This window comes from Loxodonta africana, chromosome 1 (genome assembly GCF_030014295.1).
Source record: "Loxodonta africana isolate mLoxAfr1 chromosome 1, mLoxAfr1.hap2, whole genome shotgun sequence".
Taxonomy (NCBI): domain Eukaryota; kingdom Metazoa; phylum Chordata; class Mammalia; order Proboscidea; family Elephantidae; genus Loxodonta; species Loxodonta africana.
This window is the reverse complement of record NC_087342.1, coordinates 69,790,543-69,817,157: the sequence shown is the minus strand read 5'-3', so window position 1 is coordinate 69,817,157 and position 26,615 is coordinate 69,790,543. Positions and strand designations below refer to the sequence as shown.

Sequence of the window (26,615 nt, the reverse complement as noted above, 5' to 3'; positions counted from 1 at the left end):
ATTCCGACTCATAGCCACCCTGTGATAGTGGTGGTGGTGGTGATGATAGTGATGGTGATAGTGGTGATGGTGGTAATAATCATGGTGATAGTTACAGGTGGTATTAATGGTGGTGGTGATGATTCTGATGATGCTGGTGGCGGTGGTAGTTAGGAATGATCATGGTGGTAACGCTAGTATGGTAGTGATGGCTGTGGTGTTGGTGGTGGTGATGGTGGTTATGATTATGATAGTTAATGATAGTATGGTCGTGATGGTTGTGGCAGTGGTGGTGATAATGGTGGTGGTATTGATAGTGATGATGATTGCCCCCCTCCAAAAATTGCTGAGAGGTTGAAGGAGATAATATATAAGTTAAAATCATTAAGGGCTTATTAAGTAAATGTCATTTTTATTTTTTTATTAAACTGTGATTTTCTCAGCTGTCCCAGCCCCTCAAGCCCATACAACACTCCTCTTTGTCTACTCCCAACTTAGTCACAAACCAGGAAGAGATGGCTTAATAAAAGATACAAGCTGATTAAAGCAAAGTTATTGGGACTCTTCACTTCGAATGCTTTCCTGGGAATAAAGAGGTCCCCTTTACAAGCCTGGCTGCTATTGGACCTCCACCAGGTGACCAAGACAGTACTCAGAATAACCCCTCTCCCCGTAAAATGTGTGTCAACTTGGCTAGGCCATGATTCCCAGTATTGTGTGGTTGTCCTCCGTTTTGTCATCTGGTGTAATTTTCCTATGTGTTTAAATCCTAGCCTCTATGATGTTAATGTGAAGCCCTGGTGGTGCAGTGATTAAGAGCTCAGCTACTAACCAAAAGAATGGCAGTTTGAATCCACCAGCTGCTCCTTGGAAACTCTGTGGGGCAGTTCTACTCTGTCCTACAGGGTTCCTGTGAGTCGGAATCGACTCAATAGCAATAGGTTTGGGTTTATGGTTTTACGATGTTAATGAGGCAGGATTAGAGGCAATTATGTTAATGAGGCAAGACACAATCTACCGGATTAGGCTGTATCTTGAGTCGATCTCTTCTGAGATATAAAAGAGAGAAGCAAGCAGAGAGGAGAGGGACTGTCTACTACCAAGAAAGAAGAGCCAGGAGCAGAGCATCTTTTGGACTTGGGGTCCCTGTGCTGAGAGGCTCATAAACCAGGGGAAGACTGATGACAAGGACCTTCTCCAAGAGCCAACAGTGAGAGAAAGCCTTACACTATAGACTTCTAGCCTCCTAAACTGTGAGAGAATAAATTTCTCTTTGTTAAGTCTATCCACTTGTGGTTATTTCTGTTATAGCAGCACTAGGTAACTAGACTGTGAGAACCCCATTACTTAGCACAGAATAAGTGATTCTCTACCTATTTTCTGTTGTGTTAACCAACCTGGTCTCCCTCTAAGAATTTTTTGGGTATTAAAGAACAATATACACTATGGCAGTTTTGTTGTGGAGAGCCCCTTACCTTGATCAGGAATGCTGGATGTGGAGAATCTTTGTGCATATCTATAACAGTATACAGAACTTATTTCCTGGGTAAATATTTGGTTGTGTTAAACACACCATAGTTACTTGCCTCCCCAGACCACTTTTCAGGGCTCCATTGAAAAGGGAATCTGAGAAAGACGGGGTTTTCTATATTTGTTAAAACATTTCAGATTTAAAGATAGCACCCACTCATCTGGGGTCTTAAACGCTAGCAGGTGGCTATCTATTGGCCTCAACGCATCAATTGGCCTCAACGCACCTGGATCAAAGGAGAGTGAAGAGCACCAAAGACACAAGGTAATTATGAGCGCAAAAGACAGAAAGGGCCTCATAAATGAAAGACTACATCAGCCTGAGACCAGGAGAACTAGCTGGTGCCTGGCTACAACCGATAACTGCCTTGACAGGGAACACAACAGAGAACCCCTGAGGGAGCAGGAGAGCAGTGGGATGCAGACCCCGAATTCTCATAAAAAGACCAGACTTAATGGTCTGACTGATTAGAAGGACCCCAGTGGTCATGGCTCCCAGACCTTCTGCTGGCACAGGACAGGAACCATTCCCAAAGCCAATTCTTCAGACAGGGATTGGACTGGACAATGGATGGAGAGGGATGCTGGTGAGGAGTGAGCTTCTTGGATCAGGTGGACACTTGAGACTATGTTGGCATCTCCTGCCTGGAGGGGAGATGAGAGGATAGAGGGGGTTAGAAGCTGACAAAATGGACATGAAAAAAGAGAGTGGAGGGAGGGAGCGGGCTGTCTCATTAGGGAGGGTGTAATTGGGAGTGTGTAGCAAGGTGTATATAAGTTTTTGTGTGAGGGACTGACTTGATTTGTAAACTTTCACTTAAAGCACAATAAAAATTATTTAAAAAAAAAGATAGCACCACTGAAAATTTGAAAACTGTCTATCCATCTGTCTGTCTATTTATCTAACAGAATTTTAGGACAATAACTGAGATTTTAAACAAAGCCTCTACGATGCCCCCTCTAGTAATACTTTTGTTTTGATTTTTTTCACTCCCATTGCTTTTTAAATATTTTCTACGGTGAAACTTCCTGGCGGAAATCGTGATCATCTGTTTATGTGTATTTGTGCGTAAATATAGTAAAATGTGCACGCAGACATACAGGAGAACAGACATTCACTCAGTTGTTCACTAGTACTACATGTGGCAGGGAACAAGTTATAGGTTAACCCCCATGAACAAATTGACAAAAACTTATTGACCACCACTCAAAAATTATAACCAGGTTACATAACTTGTAAATTAGCTTGGAAACGGTACCAGCTATAGCATGGTAGACTGGGAATGGATCAGCCAGTCCTCCCCCCAACCCTGGAAAGACAACCAACTAAAGGAATCCCTTGACGGGAGCGGGGGGGAGCTAATGGTTAACATGGTTGCCTGCTAAATGAAAGCTTGGAGGTTCAGAAGACACCTCAGAAGAAAGGCGTGGCCATTGACTTCTGAAAAATCAGCCATGGAAAACCCTATGGAGCACAGGTCTACTCTGACACTCCCCTGGGTTTGCCATGAGTTGGAGAGGACTTGACAACTGGATTTTAGGGGTTTTTTTTAATGGTGGGTCAGAAGCATCATCTTCCATATGCGAATAAAACAACACATCTTGTTATTTACTACATGGACTACAGTGTAAAGAAAGACAAGTCTCTCTTACATTGATGATATGCTCAGAAAAATTTTTATGCCTTTATCACCCACCAGGCAATGCTGAGAGATTTAGCAAACTGCACGCCGTGAGTCTGTGGCTCTCTGCAGTTATCTTGATCTAAGGCAGATCATTGCCTACAGGCCAAATCAGCCCTACCCCTGTTTTGTGTAGCCCACAAGATAAGGTTGGATTTTACAGATGAACATTGGTGATAGATTTGATGACCAGGAATACTAACCTTGAACCCTACTTAAGCAAAATACTATCCTAAAGGAAAAGAACTCTCTTCTTAAACCGTAACCCATTACCGTAGATTCAGACTCACAATGACCCTATACCAACCAAAGCAAACCTGTTACCATAGAGTCAAGTCCAACTCATAGCATCCATATAGGACAGAGTAGAACTGCCCCATAGTGTTTCTGAGGCTGTAAATCTTTATGGAAGGAGACTGCCCCATCTTTCTCCTGTGAAGCCGCTGGTAGGTTCAAACCACTGACCTTTTGGTTAGCAGCCAAGTGCTAAATCACTTAGTAGACCTGTATTACAAAAAAAATTGTGCTTAGTTATTATTATTATCATTAGAATTATATTTTTAAAATTTGTATAAAAATATGTGGAAATTTGTTTTTTCTTCTCTTGGCCCACAAAGCCTAAATAAATTATTTACTGTCTAGCTCCTCACAGGAAAGGTCTGCTGATCCCTCTAGTTCGTCAACTTCCAAGTCATCTTGCCTCTTCAGGTCGTTGAGAGCTTCTTAATCCTCCTCCCCCTAGCCCTTTTCTTTTTCAAGTCTGGTAGTCGTGTTCTATCATTGTTCAAATTCCCTTTATAAGAGAATTTAAAAAAAAAAAAGCAGTTGCTGTGGAGTTGATTCTGACTTATGGCATTGCCAAGTGTGTCAGAGTGGAACTGTGCTCCACAGGGGTGCTCCACAGGGTTTTCAATGGCTGTTTTTCGGAAGTAGATCACCAGGGCTTTTCTTCTGAGGTGCCTCTACGTGGACTTGAACTCCCAAACTTTCAGTTAGCAGTTGAGCATGTTAACCATTTAAGAGGATACATGCCACCATACCTCATTACTCTATAATAACATTTGGAGCCCTGGTGGCACAGTGGTTAAGAGCTGTGGCTGCTAAACAAAAGTCAGCAGCTCAAATCCACCAGCCGCTCCTTGGAAATCCTTGAAGCAGTGCCACTCTGTCCTATGGATTTGCTACGAGTCAGAATCAACTTGGCGGCAACGGACTTTTGGTTGATAACCACTGATTTGAGAGTTTGATGGAAAATTAGTGGAATGTTCTGGGTGGAGGGGAGAGAAGATCATGTCATTTAAGGAGAGAAACACGGTAAGAGTACATTCTCCCAATCTGAGTATAGGTATCTTCTTGGACAATGAATTAGGTAAAAAGATAGCACACAGTTGTCCAGGGTCCTTCCCACTTATACCTCTGCATCATTTCGAGGGGCTCCTCCCAATTCGATCTTTGGGTTCGCTTGCCTCTGAGATCTGAGTCCTTGGACCTACTTTTAATGAAGGGCTGATGTGCAAGTATGCCTTGGGACTATCATCCTGGCTTTTCCACCCACGCCATTCCAAGTCTCCCTAGTGACATGGGAATGACGGTGCCAGGCCTCAGGGAGCATCTCCCAAAGAAACCACCAATTGGAAAAACATTACCTTTATGTTGGGAGATTACATGGGATTAGCCAACTTTGATCATTCCAAAACAGTGTTGGCTCTTGTCCACAGCCCTGAATTCCATAAGGCAGACCAGCATGTGTCTGCTCAGCTTGCATGTTAATTCGAGAACAAGGAAGCCTTTTCAAAAGAGCCCCAACAGGAGAGAGCTAAAGCACCACCACACACACCCATGCACACTCAGTGGGGGCCACTCAGCTCCCGGTTGCTAAGCACTGGAAGAAGCAGGAATGTTTAGCTTTATTAAGCATCTCTGAGCAGTTCTAACTTGCTAGAGGGGAAAATTTTTTTCGCTATTAAAAACAGTTAGGAACGGGTACACCAAAAAACAGGAAGGACCAAGAAAGACTTCTTTCTCTTGAGCCATGTAAGACTCAAAAACCAGTTGCCACTGAGTTGATTCCGACTAACAGTGACCCCAAGTGTGTCAGAGCAGATCTGTGCTCCATACGAATGCTGATTTTTCAAAATAGATTGCCAGGCCTTTCTTCTAAAGCACCTCTGGGTGGACTCAAGCCTCCAGCCTTTTGGTTAGCAGTCGAGCACATTATCCATTTGTACCACCTGATTTACAATTTAACAACAACAACAAAAAATTCCTGTCAAGTCAATTCTGACCCATAGCGACCCTATAGGACAGAGTGGAACTGCCCCATAGGATTTCCGAGGAGCGGCTGGTGGATTCGAACTGCTGACCTTTTGGTTCGCAGCCCAATGCTTAACCACTGCGCTATCTGGGCTCCATATATTTATCATAGGAAAATAAATTTCCATGTGCGATAGAAATGGCTCCTAGGCATGACTCTGGACATATCTGATAACATCTTAGAAAGACTGGTTTCCTCGTAACAGGATGTAGAAAGAGTTAGGTATGGGAATTCTTTACTAACTTCAGCCTAGCTGGGAACCGGTTTTAGGATCTCTGCATAAATGCTTTGAGATTAGCACTTACTGATCCCCCTCTAGAGAAGAATAACCTAATTAGTAGATGTGGCCCCCTGAGGAGCTTATGAACTATTTATTTAGAAACAGATGTATTTCTGTTGTTGTTACTTAAATATTCATTGTCTACCATATGCAAGATTCTATTTTATTCTGGCTCAGAGGCTGCAGTGGCAAATGCAGCTAACTCTCAGGCCTCCAGAAGTTATATTCTTTTTTTCTTTTTAATTATTGTAAAAACATATGAACATAAAAAAATTAAAGTTCAGTGTATTTCAGGTGTACAATTTAGTGGTATCAATCAATCACGTCATGCAGCCATCACCCCTAATTGTTGCTAAACGTTCTCTGACTATAAACAGAAACTGTTTCCTAAACAATGGCTCCCCCTTGCCTCCTCCCTTCCGCTCCTGGTAACCACAAATGAACTTTGGTCTCTATACATCTGTCTATTCTTATTATTTCGTATCAGTGAGATTATACAATATTCGTCCTTTTGTGACTGACTTTTTTCACCCAGCATTATGTTTTCAAGGTTCATCCATGTTTTAGCATGTGTCTTAGTCATCTAGTGCTGCTATAACAGGAATACCACAGGTGGATGCCTCCAACAAACAGAAGTTTATTTTCTCACAGTCTAGTAGGCTAGAAGTCCAAATTCAGGATATCAGCTCCAGGGGAAGAATTTCTGTATCAGCTCTGGAGGAAGATCCTTGTCATCAATCTTTCCCTGGACTAGGAGCTTCTCTGAGCAGGAACCCTGGGTCCAAAGGACGTGATGCTCTACTCCTAGTGCTCCCTTCCTGGTGGTATGAGGTCCCGCCTCTCTGCTTTCTTCCCTTTCCTTTTATCTCTTGTAAGATAAAGCTGTGCAAGCCACACCCCAGGGAGACTCCCTTTACATTGGATCAGGGATGTGACCTGAGCAAGGGTGTTACATCTAACCCTAATCTTCTTTAACATAGTCTAATCTTGCCTCATTAACCACAGGCAGAGATTAGGATTTACAATACACAGGAAAATTATATCAATCACAAAATGGAGGACAAGCACACAATACGGGGAATCATGGCCTAACCAAGTTGACACAAGTTTTGGGGAGACGCAATTCAATTCATGATAGCATTTATCAGGACTTCGTTTCTCTTTATGGCTGAGTAACATTCTATTGCATGTATATACCACATTTTGTTTTCCATTCATCTATTGATGGGCATTTAGGTTGTTTCTATCTTTTATTTTATCTTATGTATGGCTATTGTGAAGAGTGCTGTAGTGTACATTGTAGTATCTGTTTACATCGCCACTTTCAAGTCTCTTGGGTATATGCCTAGGAGTGGAATTGCTGGGTCATGTGGTAGCTCTATGTTTAACTTTTTGAGGGAATGCCAAATTGTTTATCGCGGAGTTATATTCTAGTAGAAGGAGACAGACAATAGACAAACAAACAAGTAAAAATATGTGTGTCAGCTGGAGATAAGTTCTACAGGGGAAAGTAAAGAGGGGTGAGAGGGATAAGGCTTAGTGGTCAGGGAAGGCTTCACTGATAAATGGCCAGAGACTTGAAGGAAGTGAAGGACTGACGATGTGGACGTCTGGGGGAGAGTGTTCCAGGAATAGCAAGGAGGCCAGTGTGGCTGGAGGCAAGTATGAACAAGACTGAGCCATAGATTAGATGCAAGAAGTTTCTTGGGGGAGGGAAGATCCAGATCCTGTAAAGTCTTATAGGCCATTGTAAGGACTTCAGTTTATACTCTATGTGAGATAGGGAGCATCTCACTGTTCACCAAAGTGACATAATCAAAATTGCCTTTCAAAAAGAGCATTCTGATTGTTTCGAGAACAAAGATAGGGGAGTAAAGGGCAAAACCAGGGAGGCCAGGTTGGAGACTATTGCAGTAATCCAGAAGAGAGTTGGTGGGGATCTTATCAGGCCTGATACCAGCAAATCCATAAGACTTGCTGATAGATCAAATACTAAGGGTGTCTTAGTCATCTAGTGCTGCTGTAACAGAAATACCACAAGTGGATGCTTTAACGAAGAAAATTTATTCTCTCACAGTCTAGTAGGTTACAAGTCCATATTCAGGCCGCCGGCTCCAGGGAAGGCTTTCTCTCTCTGTCACCTCTGGAGGAAGGTCTCTATCATCAATTTTTCCCCAGTTGAAAGCTTCTCAGACTCAGGGACCTCAGATACAAAGGACACACTCTGCTCCCGGTGCTGTTTTCTTGGTGGTATGAGGTCCCCATGTCTCTCTGCTCGCTTCTCTCTGTTATATCTCAAAAGAGATTGGCTTAACACAGTATCCAATGTTGTAGATCTCATCCATATAACTGCCTCTAATCCATCTCATTGCATCATAGTGATAGGGTTTAAAACACATAGGGAAATCACATCAGATGACACAATGGTAGACAATCATATAATACTGGGAATCACGACCTAGCCAAGTTGACAGATGTTTTGGGGGGATACACAATTCAATCCATGACAAGGGGTAAGAAGGAAAAGTAGCCAAGGATGACTCCACGGCTTTGCTCTAAGCATCTGGAAGGATGACATTGCTCTTTGTACTGAGATGAGGAAGACTGCAGGAGTAGCAGGTTTGGGCATAGGGGCTGTTGCTATGGTAGGTCCTCAGGAGTTCCGTTTTGGGCAGTTAAGTTTGTAGTATACCTATAAATAGTAGATGTCTTAATGAAGTTCCGTTTCAAGTACCCAGAATAGTAGGTACTCAAATCTGTTGAAATGTTGACTATAAAGCTGCATGTAAACAAATGAACATTATTCACAGATTTACAACCAGTTCATGGGGATTGGACTACATAACTACTTTTGCTAACTTCTGTCAGGTTGACTCTGACTCATAGTGACCTTATGTACAACGGAATGAAACATTGCCTGGTCCTGTGTTAGCCTCACAATTGTAGGCGTGTTCAAGTCCATTGTTGCAGATATTGTGCCAGTCTGTCTCACCGAGGATCTCCCTCACTCTTGGTGGCCCCCTACTTCAAACATGGCCTCCTTTTCTAGCGATTGGCCCCTGCTGATGATGTGCCCAAAGCAAGCCAGTCAAAGTTCTGTCGTGATCCATAAGGCTTTCATTGACTAGTTTTTGGAAGTCAATCACCACGGCTTTCTTCCTAGTCTCTCTTAGTCTGGAAGCTCCCCTGAAACCTGCCTGCCATGGTTGACCCTGCTGGTATTGGAAATACCAGTGACATAGCTTCCAGCATCACAGCAACATGCAAGCCACCACAGTACTACGAACTGATAGGCTGGGGAATGAATACAACAGTTTGGGCTGTTGCACGAGACCAGGAGTTAAATAATACAATACAAACTGTTTGCAAACAGTAAAAAGAGATTAAAGGAAAAATCAGAGAGGAAAAACTGGAATAATCTAAGCAGGCTTCTTGGCGGTGAGTCTTTGAAGGAGAGAACTTGACGTCCTGGGGAGCGCTGTGACAATATAATCGTGGAAAAGCACCTAAGAACTTTCCATCTTTACACAGCCTCCTGCATTTGCTGCTATGCACATCAAGTTAAGATGCTTGTGTGTCTTGCCCTTTTGCTCCAAGGCCATACAATCATAGAATCTCAGCTGGAAGAGACCTGAAGAAGTTTGTGCAGCACTGCTAACTGAAAGGTTAGAGATTTGAACCTACCAGCTGTTCCACGGGAGAAAGAAGTGGCAGCCAGCGTCCATAATTACAGCCTTGGAAACCTTATGGGGTAGTTCTACTCCGTCCTATAGAGTCGCTAAGAGTTGGAATCAACTCAATGAGTATTTTAATAGAAGATAGGCGAGGAGTCAAAACTCCCTCCTTTTCTTTCCTCTCCTAAGATTTATTGGCCTCCCTCAGTCACATGAGGTGCCCAAGTGGTGCAGCGGTTAAAGTGCTCAGCTGCTCACCAAGTGGGAAAAAGATGTGGCAGTCCGCTTCCATAAAGATTACAGCTTGGAAACCCTATGGGGCAGTTCTACTCTGTCCTGCAAAGTCACAATGAGTCAGAATCCATTTGACAGCAGTGGGTTTTTTTTTTTTTTTGGTTTCTCAGTCACACCTCCATTGGACAGTCGATGACGAACACTCAAGGACGTTCTCTTTTAAGTCAAATCCCACAAGCTATGTCTTCAATCACTTCTGTTTATTCTACTCGTAGGGAAAATTGTTCTCTGTTCCATAAGATAGTCTTTCATATCCTCAACAACCATTAAAAGAACCTGTTAACACATCAGTAGCTCTTCAAACACCGAAATAGCCAGTCAAATATTTGTATTCCACCAGGCACTTGAGTTGAATAATGCATGTATCTGCTGCTGACAAGGGGTGAGTGTATTCCGAGTGCTAAAGAGGCCCCACTGTCTGTGAATTAGGACATGAAATGCAGGGACACACAGCCTAACAGCTGTTGAATTTGAATTCCTCTGTGAGTGTAGCACCCGGGGCTGAGAGGCACTTCTCAGAGAAGCTTGTGTATGCTGTTCTAGAACCTTCCAATGCCCACTGGTGACCCTCATCCTGAATTGGCAGCCATCCTGGGTGCAGAGAACAAATAAGAGCAGGTGTTCCCATTTATCTTCTTCAAGTAGCCCCTCAAGGGTCCTTGGGGAAGGGTCAGTGCTGGAAGACCGTGAACTTAAAAGCCTTCCCTGCCCCCACTCTTACTCTCTTGCCAGCACCCAGCTGTTTCCACCTCCTGCTGCTGCTGCTAACAAAAACACAACTTGAATTCAAGGAAAGATCTCCAACATGGACTTCCTTGGAGAAGCCACTCTCTTTGGAGATTTGCTTAAACCAAAGCACTTGAATTCGTTATCATCACTGTGAAATTTCAACCTACGGCAGCCTTAGTGAGAATGACCTATTTTGAGCAGTAACAGCCGATAGCACTTTCGTGGCGTGAATAATTTATTAGGTGCAAGCACTGTCAACACAGTGGTATTACAGCAGCCTGGCTAATTATGGAGGGTGACAGCTCTCCGTCTTGCAGTCAGCGTCTCTCCAAAGCTGCCAGCGACATGGATTGTGTGTGAGCAGAAAAGGGAAGAGGGGCATTGGGGCCAGGGCCTGGCTCCTGCTACCAAAGAAGGCTTTGTGGGTGGAGCAAGCGGGGCTGCAGGACTCATATTTCCCCTTCACCTCTGCGAAGTGAGGCTGTCCAGGGCCCATGGGGAGGGATCTTGTATCCAGTGTCCTGGTTTTGCATAAAATGTGTGTTAGTAGGGGGAGGCTGAGGCTGTGAAAGGGCGACTTAGGAAGGAAAGAACCATTAGACCCTGAAGCTAGCAAGAACATCTAATGGTTGCCAGGCTTCGCAGGGGAGGCCTGTGGCCTCTTTAACAGCAGCTGGATTCACTGCCCAGGAGCAGGAATATGAGACCTGATAAGACACAGGAAAAGAGCACACAGCCAGGAGGGACCTCAGTTATGGCTTCAGAATTTGTCCCCCTGTATTTCAAACAGAGCCCTGGTGGCACAGTGGTTAAGAGCTCAGCTGCTAACCAAAAAGGGCAGCAGTTCAAATCCACCAACTGCTCCTTGGAAACCCTAGGGGGCAGTTCTACTCTGTCCTATAGGGTTACTATGAGTTGGAATCAATTAAATGGCAACAGGTTTAGCTTTTGGGGCTTTGGTCAGTGTATCAGTCAGGGCACTGCAGAAAGCTGATGGCACTCTCAAATGCAAATAATTCAAGGAGGGTTTATTTATAAAGGAGTCCCTGGGTGGTATGAAAGGATGGAGGTTCATCTTGGAAGAAAGGCCTGGTGACTACTTCCAAAAATCAGCCATTGAAAACCCTATGGAGCACAATTCTACTTGGACACACATGAGTTCACTATAAGTCAGAATCTACTTGACAGCATCTGATTGGTTTTATTTATAAAGACATTAATTACAAAGGTATGGGTGGAGTGTGGGGAAAAGAGAAGGACTCAAGGGGTTGGCAGCAGCAGCACTCCCCCCACTGTTGTGCCCAAAGGAGGAGAGAGGGCAAGGCTGCCAGGATCTGCAAGGAGACAGCTATATAGAGAGGAACAGTCATCGTTTTTTTTTTTTATTGTACTTTAGATGAGGGTTTACACAGCAAACTAGTTTCTCATTAAACAATTAATATACATACTGTTTTGTGCCAACCCCACAACATGCCAACACTCTCCTCTTCTTCACCTTGGGTTCCCTGTTACCAGATTTCCTGTCCCCTCCTGCCTTCTTATCCTTGCCCATGGGCTGGTGTGCCTATTTAGTCTTGTTTTGTTTTATGGGCCTGTCTAATCTTTGGCTGAAGGGTGACCCTCAGGAGTAACTTCATTACTGAGCTAAAAGGGTGTCTGGCAGCCATACTCTTGGGGTTTCTCCAATTTCTGTCAGACCAGTAAGTCTAGCCTTTGCGGGGGGGGGGGAGCTAGAATTTTATTCCACATTTTTCTCCAGGTCTGTTGGGGACCCTCTATTGTGATCTCTGTCAGAGTGGTCAGTGGTGGTAGCTGGACACCATCTAGTTGTACTAGACTCAGTCTGGTGGAGGCTGTGGTAGCTGTGGTCCATTAGTCCTTTGGACTAACCTTTCCCTGTGTCTTTGGTTTTCTTCTTTCTCCCTTGGAGCAGTCATCTTTTATGGAGGGACACAGATAGCCCAAGGTGACCTCACAGAGGGAAGCAGGGGGTGAACATCCTGACATCACTCCCCTTCCCTTCTCTCATTTTTGATGGGACTCCCCATTGGCCAAACTCAAGTGGACATCAGAGAGCAGGGAGGCTGTTGACATGATCCCTACTGGTGAGCCACCAGGGTAGAGAGCAGGATGGAGAAAGATGGAGACGGCCCAGGGAGGGACAATGTGGAATATGCTGCCAGCCAGGAGCTGCATCAGGCCCAGGAATACAATGACAAATAAATCACCCTGAGTCCCTGCCTTGGAGAATCTTACACACAAGTCCCTTCTTTAACTGTTTCTCCTAATAATGAGAGAAAAGAGAAGGAATTTATTATGAAAAGGAAAACCAACTTAGAACCTTAAAAAAAACCTACATACCGGCACTGTGCTTACATATAGATATTGATCATTTCCAATCGCTTTTGCATTTGTTTTGAATTATTTTATACTTTTTTTCATATCATTGTGCAATAAGTACTTATCAAGTTAAATGTATGCTGTTAACCTTCAGCCTATAGGTTCATAGCTAAAGGAATTTGTAAAGTTAACATTCAGCCAAGATTTTGGCAGTCTAGATCAGTAGTTCTCAAAATGTGGTATGAGGACCCCTGGAGTTCCCTCAAGACACTTTCAGGGGTCCCCAAGGTGCCCAGTAATTTTTAAGAGTATAAAGGGATTTTGGGACCAAAAAAGTTTGAAAACTGCTGGTCTAGATTGGAAAACCCTGGTGGCATAGTGGTTAAGAGCTATAGCTGCTAACCAAAAGTTCGGCAGTTCAAATCCACCAGGCACTCCTTGGGAACTCTATGGGGCAGTTCTACTCTGTCCTATAGGGTTGCTAGGAGTCAGAATTGACTTGATGGCAGTGGGTTTGGTTTTTTTGGTTGGTCTAGATTATGTTATCACAGAAAATGACATCTATATGTAATACGATAACACTGTATGAGAAATTCAATGTCAAGTTTCTGGGCAGAAGGGGAGTGCTTGCTACAGTTGGGCATATTTTATTTCCTATCAGCTTTGAACATTCTGCTATCTTCTACCATGCAGCCTTCCAGGGCACTGGGCGCTGAACTAGAAGTGGAGATGGAGGTGGGGCTTAGGCCTGAGGTTGTTTGCCTGAGTGCATAGGCTGGACCTCAGCACCGGAACCTTCATTCCTGGGACATACTAACCTGCTAGGGTGTTGGCCAAACAAGTTTCCCATTGTGCAAGCAGATATGTGTGACAATGGTAAGGAAACAGTCTGCGATGTCTGCTCCCTTGAGGACGTTATCATCAGTACCAGACACAGGCAAAGGAAAATGGGGTCTTGCTCCTAGCAGTTCAGAAGCCAGCGAGCAAGACTCAGCTGTCGTTGTCAGGTTGAAACATTCTCTTATAAATACAGCTCTAAAGCCAATAATTGCAACCGTGTTATGTTCCTTTTCCAGGGGAAACGGTGACAGGAGCCAGCAGGGACAGTGCATGTTCTTAATCCTCATTCAGTCAGTATTTGTTGACCGTCTTCCACACTTATTAACAGTGGGGTAACTATTCTCTGTCGTTGTTAGTTGCTGTCGAGTTGGTTCCAACTCATGGCGACCCCATGTATGTATGCAGAGTAGAATTGCTTGATAGGGTATTCAAGGCTGTGTCCTTTCAGATGCAGATCACCAGCCTGTCTTCCCAGACGCCTCTGGGTGGGTTTGAACCACCAACCCCTTTCAGTGGTACAAGTGCCCAACCATTTGCGCCCCAGGGAGTCCTTACTGTACTCTAGGTTACACAAAGCATAATTCCTGACATCAAGGAGCTTATAAAGTAGTGCAGAGAAGTATACCAAATATCTGCACCAGAAGGAAGGTTTGTGATTGAGTCTGTATTCAGGGGACACACTACTGGCAGGAGTGGAGACGAGCACGCGTGTACAGCAGACACAGCCACGGAAGGTATCCTGAAGGAGGTATTGTCAGTGCAGGGCCTTACAGGCCAGGCAGAATTTTTAGAAACAAACATCAGAAGTAGGAGGGAGAGCTATGGGCAAGGCCTCAGCAGAGAGTTTCCAGGCAGTAGGAATGGCCTGAGCAAAAAGTTGGGAGCAAGAATTGTCAAATGTTAGAGCCAGAAGGAAGCTTGACAATCAAGTTTTCTGTTTTACAGATAAAGACACTGAGGTCCACAAAAGTTGAGATTGACCCTGAGTTCTGAAGTATGAGAAAGAGAATTAAACCCAAGTGTCTTTGTCATCTAGTGCTGCTATAACAGAAATAGCACAAGTGGATGGCTTTAACAAACAGAAGTTTATTCTCTCACAGACTAGTAGGTTACATACAAGTCCAAATGCAGGGCATCAGCTCCAGGGGAAGGCTTCTCTCTCGGCTCTGGAGAAAGGTCTTTCTCATCAAGCTTCCCCTGGTCAAGGAGCTTCTCTGGTGCAGGGACCCCAGATCCAAAGGACGCGCTCTGCTCCTGGTGCTGTTTTCTCAGTGGTTTGAGGTCTCCAACTCTCTGCTTGCTTCCCTTTCCTTTATATCTCAAGAGATTGCCTCAAGCCACAATCCAATCTTGTAGGTTGAGTCCTGCCTCACTAATACAACTGCTGCCCATCTTCGCTTAGTAACATAGAGGCAGGATTTACAACATATAGGAAAATCACACAATACGGGGAATCATGGCCCAGCCCAATTGATACACACATTTTCTGGGGGACATAATTCAATCCATGACACCAAGTGTCTTGACTTTTTGTCTTAGACTCTTTCCAGGGCTGTTCCTTGGACACCAAACATGGCAGGAAGAGGCAGCATTCAGGGCCTGCGTTGCAGAGAAGTGGGGGTGTAGCTGGAAAGGTGTCCATAGTGCTGAGGGGGATGGACACCTGTTTGGACCTTACATAGATTGCATTTCCCAAAGCGTGTTCTGAGACAACTTTACTGGAACCATCCATGGGCTTGTTAAAATGACTGAACTGGAATGGGAAGGGCATGACCTGAGAAGCCACATTTTAAGGTCCCTCCCAGAGTGATTCTTGTTTTTTATGATTGTGGTAAATATACATGTAACAAAATATTTACCATTGCCATTTCAACATTCTTTTCTTCTTTCTGTAGTTTAATTTTTTTATTGCAGTAAATATATATGTAACAAACCATTTAGCTTTTCAACATTCTTCACGTGTACAAATTCAGTGACATTACTGACATTTATGATGTTATTTAACCATCACCATGGTTTTCTATCACCCTTAACAGAAGATTAGTGTCCCCTAAGCAGTGAGTTCCCTTTTCCCCCTCCCTCTCTCTCACCCCTGGTAACCACTAACAAACTTTAGTCTCATTTGCCTGTTGTAGATATTAATAGAAGTGAGATCATATAATGTTTGTCCTCTTGTGACTGACATATTTCACTCAGCATGATGCTTTCAAAGTTCATCCATGTTGCAGCATGTATTAAGGCTTCATTTCTCTTTATGGCTCAGTAATATTCCCTTGTATGAATGTACCAGAGTGATTCTTACGTACTCCATAAATTAGAAAATTGAAAGTAAAGAAAAAGAGAGAGAGAGAGACTGGTCAGATGGGTAAATAGAGAATTCAATGGATGTGAGCAAGGTGGAAGGTAAAGACTTATAGAGCAGAAAGGAGTTCAAGGATTTTAGAATCCTTGAACCCCTTTCATGGTCTGACCATGCCTTTGGGTGCCTAAATGAGTATAGAGGAAGGTCATAAGAGCAGGGAAGGAGCTCAGAATCAGGGTTAGATCTGCTATCCGCATGGATATTAAACATCACAGTTACAAAGAGAGATCAGAACTCAGTTGTATCTGGTGCCTCTCTCCAAATCTGAATGAGGGAGGGTCCTTCAGCATTTCTGGTGGGAAGGTCAAGATGAGCAAAAGAACTGACCAGTGATTGTGGAGAAGGTCGCTGAAACTCATTTCCTTTCTGTTGTCCTGGGTAGAGCATAGGTCTACATGTCCACCATACAGGTTAAGGGTAGTCAACTAAGGTAGTCAACTAGACCAAGAGAAGCCAGAATCCACCAGTGTCATAGGCGGAAGGTATATATAGAAATAAAAATGGGTAGGGGTCCCTAGATGTAACTGATACCTCTGAGAGGACCTTCCAGTTAGAGCACCTGGTTCATCGTGGCAGTGTGTCTTCAGGTATGTTCTGAGTTTCGTGTTACAAATCTGAACCTCTCAATCAGGAAACTAAATGGGCTGCATTTCAGATGCTCTTCTACATTCTTCTGATGAACTGTGCAGTCACTAGGATTGACTGGTGGAGAAAGAACAATTGGCTGGCTTGGGTGATTCTCTTCTCTAAGCAAAAAGTAGCTAAAAAAAATGTCCATGAGAGGAGAGCAGGGTTAAAAAAGGCCATTTTCAGTACTGTTGAAATTCAAACACCCTGTTTTCTGGTACCAAAAATAATAACAGTGCCTATAAACCCTGTATTTCCTCTTTCATAGCATTCATCTGACTTATTTATGGCTATTCTCATCCCTAAACCTTTCTCACCACTAGACTCCACAAAGTAGAGTTTACCTCTGTGTCTCCCACCCTTAGCGGAGTGTCTGACACCTGCGTACACAATAAAATTATTTGTTTAAATAATAGCTATCACTTGTGCTTAGGGGTGTTTCCAATTAAAACTGATGAGGAGAAAAAAAAAAAACTTGAGTTAAACCGTTTCTTATTTGGAAGGAACCATTTCCTTTCCACTGGCATGAAATAGCAATGTAAGAATTTCACAATATTTTCATAGTACCCCAACCCCAGTGTCTGACAAACTGTGGGCTTCTCCGTTTTCGTAGATGAGATCACAAGGGCTCAGTAAAGTTTGGGGGATGAAAGAATTCTATTTAGGCAGATGTTAGTTGCCGCTGAGTCATCTCCGACTCATGGCAACTGTGTGTATAACAGTATGAAATGCTGCCCAGTCCTGCACCATCTTCATGATCATTGGTAATCAGACAATGTTTTGTTGTGATCCACAGGGTTTTCACTGGCTAATTCTCAGAAGTAGATTACCAGGCCTTTCTTCCTAGCCTGTCTTAGTCTAGAAGCTCTGCTGAAACCTGTCCACCGTGGGTGACCCTGATGGTGTTTGAAATACTGGTGACATAGCTTCCAGCATCAGAGCCACATGCAAGTCACCACAGTATGACAAACAGACAGTGGTGGTAGGCAGTAATAGGGACCTAGAAGTAGCAAACAGCGTTATAACAGAAAGACTAAAGACAACAAAAACTTAACCACTCTGGAATGAAGACTTTCGCCACCACAGCAGAGGCATTGATTTAAAAGGCAGCGTGAAGAACTTTGGACTAAATGCCGGGATACCTCGGTTCTGGTGTTGGCTCATTACCTGGTGTGACCTCGGGCTAATCACTTAACTTCTCTGGGATTCTGCCCAGACAATACAGTATGAAGTGTGTCCTGGTTGTTTAGACCTGTGCTATCTGGTGCTTCTCTCATTCACCTGGTCTCTAGGAAGGCACTATGCTAGGAATATGGGGGCTACCAAGCCATCTAAGACAGAGCCCATTGCCGGAAGCTTCCAGTCTAACCAGGGAAACCAGGTCTGTATTGGGCTTTTCACCTTCCATACCCCACATCCTGTGCTCCCTTCCAAGAGAGCTAGCTCAAGGGGGGTTGCAGCTCATTGTACCCTCTTCATTCCTGTTCAGAGCTTTGCTCTGAATCCAGGATGCTGAGTGGGGCAATCTCAAGGCAAATCTAAAGGCACCAGCCCGGAGAGCTACACTACACTTCTCTCCATCCTCTGGCCTCCGGCTCTGTATATACACGCACACCCCCACATGTATCTACAAGCCTCAGCAAGATATCCCCCCAGCCCAAAAGGGGAAGTTGGTGGCTGGGGAGTGGAATGTGCTGTGGTGAAAAGGGCATTCAGTTTGGAACCACAGAATATGAGCTTCACTTTTCTTTCTTTTCTTAATGGGAATCTTTAGACACATATCTCTTCAAAAATATACAGTGTATTTCAGATTGCTTGTGAACGTGAAATTCCATACAACTCTCTCCATCCAAAAAAAAAAAAAAAACGTGTTTACCAGTCTGGCAAACCTGTAAGTCTCTCTTAATAGAGAAGTTTTACTAAATTTGTTAGAGATTTTTGTGTGTGTGAAGTTTCACAGACTTGAGTATGTCATTCAGAGTTTGGGAACACCCAGTAAATTCCATTCCAGTTTTAATATAGGAAAGTTTTAAAAACCTTGTTAGATGTGGGTTCTGTGATTAGATGGCCTTACACACATATCTCTGTAAAAATACACAGTGTATTTAAGAGTTCAGTTTGCACACATGAAGTTTTATACAACTTTCTGTTAAAGTATATTTCTATGAGTCTGGCAAACATGTAACACTCTCAAAATAGAAGTTATGCAAAATTCATTAGATATGGGTTTTTGTTTTTGTTGTTCAGCTTCGTTTCTGTAATCATAAACAAGTTACTTTCTCAACCTCTCAGAGCATCAGTTTCTTTACTTTCAAATCGGGACCAAAAACCAAACCAAACCCATTGCCATCCAGTAGATTCTGACCCTATAAGACAGAGTAGAACTGCCCCATGGGGTTCCCAAGGAGTAGCTGATGGATTCGAGCTGCCGACCTTTTGGTTAGCAGGCAATCTCTTAACCACTGCAACCACCAGGGCTCAAATAGGGACAGCATGGAAAAAGCAGATTATTACAGGCTTAAGAGAGGTAACGTCACTTAAGATGATGCAGCATGACTTACCTGCTCCCTCTTGTCATTCCTTGTCCCCTCCCATCCACCGTAAAGGTCATACATCATTCATACCAGTTCAGTTCCTGAGTCAGGAAGGTAATGGAGTTGGGAAATAGGAAGCCTACTTCTCTCTAGCCACCACCCATTTGTCAATTGGTCATACCGCGGTGGTTTGTGTGTTGCTAGGATGCTGGAAGCTCTGCCACCGGTATTTCAAATACCAGCAGGTTCATCCACAATGGACGGGTTTCAGCAGAGCTTCTTAACTAAGACTAAGAAGAAAGGCCTGGCAATCTACTTCTGAGAATTAGCCAGTGAGAACTTTATGGATTACAGAATATTGTCCAATATAGTCCTGGAAGATAAGCCCCTAGGTTGGACGCCACTCAAAATACACAATGGACATCATAATGGACTCAAGCATACCAATGATTATGAAGATGGTACAGGACCAGGCAATGTTTCTTTCTGTTGTAAATGGGGTAGCCATGAGCTGGAGCCGACCTAACTGCAGCTCACAACAGCAACAACTTCTCTCTAGAGTGGATGTTAGGCCCTCCCTCCAGATGTTTGCTATGTGGCCTGTTAGCACAGATGCTAATCTGCAGTAGTTCCTTGCCCGTTTCTCTCACTGTGTATCTGCGTATCCCACTGCATATCTGTGCTGTTTCCCAGGTCTCTTTATCCAGAGTGAGGTAAACAGAGAAAAGTGTGGGATCATCAGGCTCCATGTAAGTAGCTATGATACAAGGTAGAAGGTGCCAAGCATCTGAGAGTCAGCTAAGGCATTATAGAAGTTCTGAAGTGGGAGGGCAGGGAGAGGGGCAAAGAATCTGTGAAAACTGAATGGAGAACATGGCTCCTTGGAAATGGAAAAAAATCTATTTGGATGACGAGAAACTGCACTGGACAAGACAAATAAAAAAACCATCGCAGGAGTCAAGAGGTGCTTCAGAAGGCTGGGGATATCCATCTTTTACTCAACAAATGGTTATTGAGCTCTTGCTCTGTGCTGGGGATAGAGTAAATATGACAGAAATGGCCCCGGCCCTTATGAGCTCATAGTCTAGTGAAAGAGAAATAAAAAACAAGAAAAGGGCAAAGCCATTACATTTACAATCACTGTACAAAAGAAACAAACAAAAAAACTGTTGTCGTCGAGTCAATTCCTAGTCCTGGTGACCCCATGTATGTCAGAGTTGAATTGTGCTCTACAGGGTTTCTAATGACTGGTTTTTTGGCAATAGGTCACCAGGTCTTTCTTCCAAGGTGTTTATGGATTGAATTTTAACCTCCAACGTTTTGGTTAGCAGCTGAGTACATCAACTGTTTGAACCACCCAGGAACTCATAAAAGCAACAGGGTGTTGAAAGACAATAATTGGGGGAAGGACGTACTTAAAGACGTGGATGGTCAGGAAAGACATCTTTGAATAGTGGGCTGGCTTGTTTAAGGAACTAAAAGGAGCCCCTTGTGATCTGAATTTAGTGGGCGGGAGGAGAGAGGCATGAGTGAGGTTGGAAGGCAGGCAGGGACGGCTCATGCGGGGTCTTGAAAGGTTTGGTATGGGTTTAGGTTTTATTCTAAGTGCAATTGGAGAACCAAAGCAGATTTTAAATAGGAGAATTGCCACAATACTGTATATATTTTTAAAAATCACTCTGCCTTCTGTGTGGATAATATTACTGAGTAACAAATTATCACAAACTTTGCAGTATAAAACAACACATTTGATAGTCTTTGGGTCAGGAGTCCAGGCACAGCTTAGCTGGGTTCTCTGCTTCAGGTCTCTCACAAGGCTGCAATCAAAGTGTTGGCCAGAGATGAGGTGTCATCTGAAGGTGCAACTGGGGAAGGATCTGCTTCCAGTCTCACATTGTTGTTGGCAGGATTCAGTTCCTTGTGGGTTGTTGGAATGAGGGCCTCAGTTCTTGCTACTGGTTGACCAAAGGTCACCTTGGTTCCTTGTCACGTGGACTTTACCAGCATAGCAGCTTGTTTCATCAAAGTCAGCAAGGGAATCCACTAGCAAGATGGAAGTCAGAAACTTTTATAATCTAATCACAAAAGTGACATCCCTTCACATTTGCCATATTCTGTTGACTAGAAGTAAGTCACGAGGCCAGTCTACACTCGAAGGGAAGGAATTACACAAGTGTGTAAATATCAGGAGGCAGGAATCATTGGGGCCATCTTAAAGTCTGCTTGCCACAGTGGAGAATGGATTTTAGAGAAGTACAAAGTACAGACAAGAAGCTGTAACTGAGATTCAGGCAAAAGATGAAGGATGCTTAGAGAAGGGTGATGCCAGTAGAGCAGGGAAGAGGTAACCAAGAATGAGATGTATTTTGGAGACAAAAACAATAGGGCTTCTTGGTGTGGGAGGATATAGGAGGCCAATTTTTAATTCTACTCTGCACGCATGGGGTCACCATGAATCAGAATTGACTCAACAGCAACCAACAACAATATCCAACCAAGAATTTCTGGGTGAATTTTTGTGTAATTCCTTCCCTTTGAGAAAAGGAAAAATCAATAATGACTTCCAGGTTTCTGGCTCCAGCTACTGGTTAGATATTAAAAAACGAGTTGCTGTTGAGTCAATTCCTACTCATGGCAACCCCACGTGTGCAGAGTAGAACTGCTCCACAGGGTTTTCAAGGCTGTGACCTTTCAGAAGCAGATCACTAGGCCTGTCTTCTGAGGCACCTCTGGGTGGGTTTGAACTACCAGCCTTTCAGCTAATAGTCAAGCATTTAACTATTTCCATCACCCAGGGACTCCTGGTTGGATATTAGTGTTGTATATTTTACTGAGATGGTTAAGTCTAGGGGAGGAGGACCAGGTTTGGCATGTAGGAAGGAGAATCAAGAATTGGTGTGCAAGAAAACAAGCAGGAAGTTTTAGATAGATACTTGGCTATCTGATCTTAAAGTAGAGTTCTGGAATGGGAATTTAAATTTGGGAATCTTCAGCATATGAGTGTGACTTAAGGCCCTGGGGCTCTGGTGGCACAATGGTTAAGAGCTATGCTGCTAACCAAAAGGTCAGCAGTTTGAACCCACCAGTCACTCCTTGGAAACCCTATGGGGCAGTTCTACTCTATTCTATAGGGTCACTATCAGTCAGAATAGACTCCATAGCAATGGTTTTATGTGTGTGTGTGTGTGGAGGGCCTTGATTGCTAATCTAAGGATTTTATGCACACATCATCCCTAGAACCTCCACATTTAGTCCTCCATAAAATATACCTTTACAACTAACTGCCTCCCCTCTCACCTGCCCCAGTTCTAGCTATCCTTCAAGGGAAAGACCCAGGTTCTGTCTCCTCCCTTCTGCTGGTCTGGTTTATTTGGTGAGGGGTACCATTCATTTGAAGGAGCTCTGGTGACAGTGGTTAAGTGCTTGGTTCTAACCAAAATATCGGCAGTTCGAATCACCAGCCCTGCAGGAGAAAGATGTGATAGTCTGCTTCCCTAAAGATTACAGCCTTGGAAACCCTATGGAGCAGTTCTACTCTGTCCTGTAGGGTGATGAGTCAGAATCAACTCGATGGCAATGGGTTACCATTTATTTGACTTAACTCTTACTTGACTTGTGATTTTACTGTTATTTTAAACAATATCGTTCAGCTCCTACACCGTTAATCTTTTTATCTCCGTTTTGGTTGTAAAATTTTTTTTTGGTGGGGGAAGTTTTTTCTTTTTTTTTTTTTCCTTCCTCCAAACAGAAGTCAAATCTGTGTCCGTCAAGTTGACTCCAACTCATAACGACCCTACAGAAGAGAATAGAACTGCCCCATAGGGTTTCCAAGGGGCAGCTGGTGTCCCTTCCTCAGTTCTCCATATTTACGGTACGAATGGAGGTTCCAATAGCAGTTTTATTTATGACCATTTTAGTGGCTGCCAAGAGGAAAATGGATGGAGGAGATATGTAGCAGTTCAGACCTTTGTGAGTATCAGAGTTATTTACCCCGGAATGTCTGGAGATCTCCAGAGAAGTGAAGAGGAAGTGAGAAAGGCAGTAAAGTAAGGAAGCTCCAGCAAAACCTGGTCTCGGCTATCAGGTATCAACCAAGCCATACAACAAGGATGAGTCCAGGTCAAGACTGAGGAGAAGAGCCAGGATCTGTAATGCAGTAAGGTAGTAGGGTCACCAAAGGCCCACGTTTTGCAGGTGTCAGAACGCAGCTTTTTCAAATATACCTAAAAGTTGATTAAACCGTGTCAGCTGGGACAAGTCACATTAATTCTCTTGAACCTTGGTTTCCTCATCCATAAAATGGTAATAATAATACCTAATAATACCTACAGCAGGATTATAGTCAGGAATAAATGATAGAATGCTTGTAAAAGACCTGTTCTCAAACCAAGGACAAAAGAAGATAGTCAATAAACTGTAGCATTTATCATTATAAGGTTGACTCAACTCAGCCAAACTCACAAGAACCCAACCCCAGTGCTATCGAGTCGATTCCAACTCACAAAAAAGATTCATGTATTGACCAGAATACCAATATAGAAAACATACAAAGAGTCACTTACCAGACATGTTCCTGTCACCTAGGTGACATTTTCTCCTCTCAAGAAATGTCTACATGTAAAGACTGAATGCCGTCAGGAACTATTTAGTGGGCTTGAAAGCAGGCGTCTGGGAAAATCAAGCTGTAATGAAGGGCACAGACTCACAAACCACTGCTCAGGTCACCTTTCTTGGTCTAAGGCTGCCCAGAGCTTCCTCTTTGGTGCCCTTTCTAGGTATCGAGCAGACTGGGCTCCTTTGGTTAGGGTAACTTTCTTAGGCCAGTTATGATATGGTTGATTAGTTTATGGTTTTAGCTGCTTCTATTGCAGGCCTGAGGGCGTAGACTCGTCATCACAGTTGGATGCAGGTGTTTTCAGTGTTGACAGCCTGCTAGGGTGTTCCATTTTGATCATGTCTAAGCTCTCAGATACTCATTGATTCCCTCCCAAAGTGATTGAATCCCAAGTTGGGGATGGGTGGATGCACCTTGCAAGTACCATTTTGTGCAACACTCTAGGTACATCATTTGTTTAATATGGTGGCTTTACAGATGAGGAAGCTAAGGCATGGCAGGGATTCCCTCTTCAGAGATGGAGACTGTCTTAGTTATCTAGTGCTATTATAACAGAAATACCACAAGTGGATGGCTTTAACAAAGAGAAATTTATTCTCTCACAATTTGTTAGTTGTTGTTAGGCACCATCGAGTTGGTTCTGACTCACAGCAACCCTATAGGACAGGGTAGAACTGTTCCATAGCATTTCCAAGGAGCGGCTCGTGGATTTGAACTGCTGACCTTTTGATTAGCAACCTGAGCTCTTAACCACCTTGCCGCCAGGGCTCCTCTCACAGCTAGGATGCCAGAAGTCCGAATTTAGAGTTCCAGCTCCAGGGGAAGGCTTTCTCTCTGTCAGCTCTGGGGGAAGGTCCTTGTCATCAAACTTCCCCTGCTCTAGGAGATTCTCAGCACAAAGACCCCAGTCCAAAGGACACACTATGCTCCTGGTGCTTCTTTCTCGGTGTTATGAGGTCCCCATGTCTCTCTGCTGGCTTCTGTCTTTTATATCTTAAAAGAGATTGACTTAAGACACAACACATAGACAGAGCCCTGCCTCATTAACATAACTACCACTAATCCCACCTCATTAACATCATAGAGGTAGGATTTGGAACACAGGAAAATCACAGCAGATGACAAAATGGTGAACAATCACACAATACTGAGAATCATGAACTAGCCAAGTTGACACACATTTTGGGGGACACAATTCAACCCATAACAGAGACAAAGTCAGAACCCGATTTCTGGGCCCTTGTAGTCTCCAGTCCCACACAGCTTCCACCCCAAAAGGCCCTTTTATGGAATGTTTTTGTCTGTCAAGGTCTCTGGTCCTGAAAAACATTTTGCTCTCAGCTGCTAACTGAAAGGTTGGTGGTACCCAGTGGTGCCAAGGAAGAAAGGCCTGGCGATCTGCCGCGGTAAAGATCACAGCCAAGAAAACCCTACGGGGTAGTTCTACTCTATAACACATGGGGTCGCCATGAGTCAGAATTCACTGGAAGACAATGCTTTTTTTTTTTTTTTTTTCCTCTCCTTTTCAATGCACACCCTCCACCGGCTCTTCCCCCTAAGCGGATGCCATGGATAGCTCCAAACTGCAACACTAGCTAGTTGCAAAGGAGCCTGGCGCTCCGGAGATCAGCTGGAGGCAGGCACTAAAGCTCAGCCCTCAGGAGTTGGGCTAAAGTAACTGTCAAGCAGCTGTCTCCCTCCACCAGCCCTCCCCTCCCTGTACAAGTGACGCGGCCAAGCCCGCGGCCGCGCCTCCCCCTCCCGCTGCTCCCCGCCCCTCCGCTCGCTCGGCGGTGCTTGCTCCGCTCTCCGCCGCCCTCGCGCGCCAGCCCCGCAACTGCCCCGCGCGCGCCACAGCTGCTGGGAGCCGACGTGGGAGGGCAGCCGGTGCCGGGGACTGGGCGCGGGGACACGACTGCATCCTCTAGCCCTTCCCCCCAGCCCCTAAGTGAGCGAGCTCAGGCTGTCAGCTAACCCGGAGGGGCGGGCAGCCCGGGGTATTGCACTGGCACAGACCCTTTTATGTGCCAGAGGAACCCTGCGTATCCCCTGTCATGACAAGGAGCCTTCGTCTTTAGGTAGGTGCAGCTTTTTAAAATTTTTCTTTCCGTTCCGATTTTGCTTATAACCCGAGTGAGGTGGGGGCGGGGGGGTGTCCTCGCCTTGAATGAATGTTGCATGTTAAAAAGCCCTTGGGACCGGGGACGTCCTTCTACTTCCTACGCCCTGGAGGGTCCGGGTATCAAATGCCCAGAGGGTAGAGACGTGAAGTTGCTGAGCGAAAGAGGCACATGCACATTTTGCAGAACTGAGGGGTGCCCAGGAGACTGGAGGGAAGGGCAGAGGAAGAGGTAAAGAGCGCGGGGCAGTGTCCCCCCGGCTGGGGCCATTTCTGAGTCAGGGATGCGCATATCCTGACAATCAATGCCGGAAGGAGTGGGGTACAAGCGTCCCCGGATGGGGGTCCTCGGTGGCCCCTGCCACCATACGACTTCGACGCTCAGTGCCTGTGGGGATTCCAACTCCGGCTTGGGAGCGCGGTCCGCCGGGTCCTAACTTGTCCGCACGCGAACCGTGGCTGCCCAGATTGAGTTTGGCTATGAACCAGCCACTTCACCACCGTGCCTGAACACCAAAATGGGGGCACGGGGTGGGGGAGGAGGAGCGAGAAAGGAGAAATGTGTTGCACTGATGTCGAGCTTGTGCGTGACAAGGTGGCGAGGAGGGATGCACCTGATGACAGGACCGCCGTGGCAGGTTTCTGTGACTGACGAGGGGTCTGGAGAAGGGACGCGTCTTCGGCTCTTTGACTTAG

At 44.6% G+C, this 26,615-nt stretch overlaps 1 protein-coding gene across 10 annotated transcripts in view; it reads left to right on the top strand.

Annotated features, from left to right (window-relative positions):
- RIPOR2 (RHO family interacting cell polarization regulator 2) overlaps positions 1-26,615 on the top strand; it is a 296,826-nt gene that overhangs the window by 158,369 nt on the left and 111,842 nt on the right. The window contains exon 1 of one of the 10 annotated variants that reach the window (XM_064281479.1): positions 25,689-25,878. The exons of the other annotated variants lie outside the window; for them this stretch is intronic. The gene's annotated coding sequence lies outside the window, so the exon portion shown is untranslated. Of the gene's footprint in view, positions 1-25,688; positions 25,879-26,615 lie in introns of those variants that run through there. 10 annotated transcript variants of the gene reach the window in all.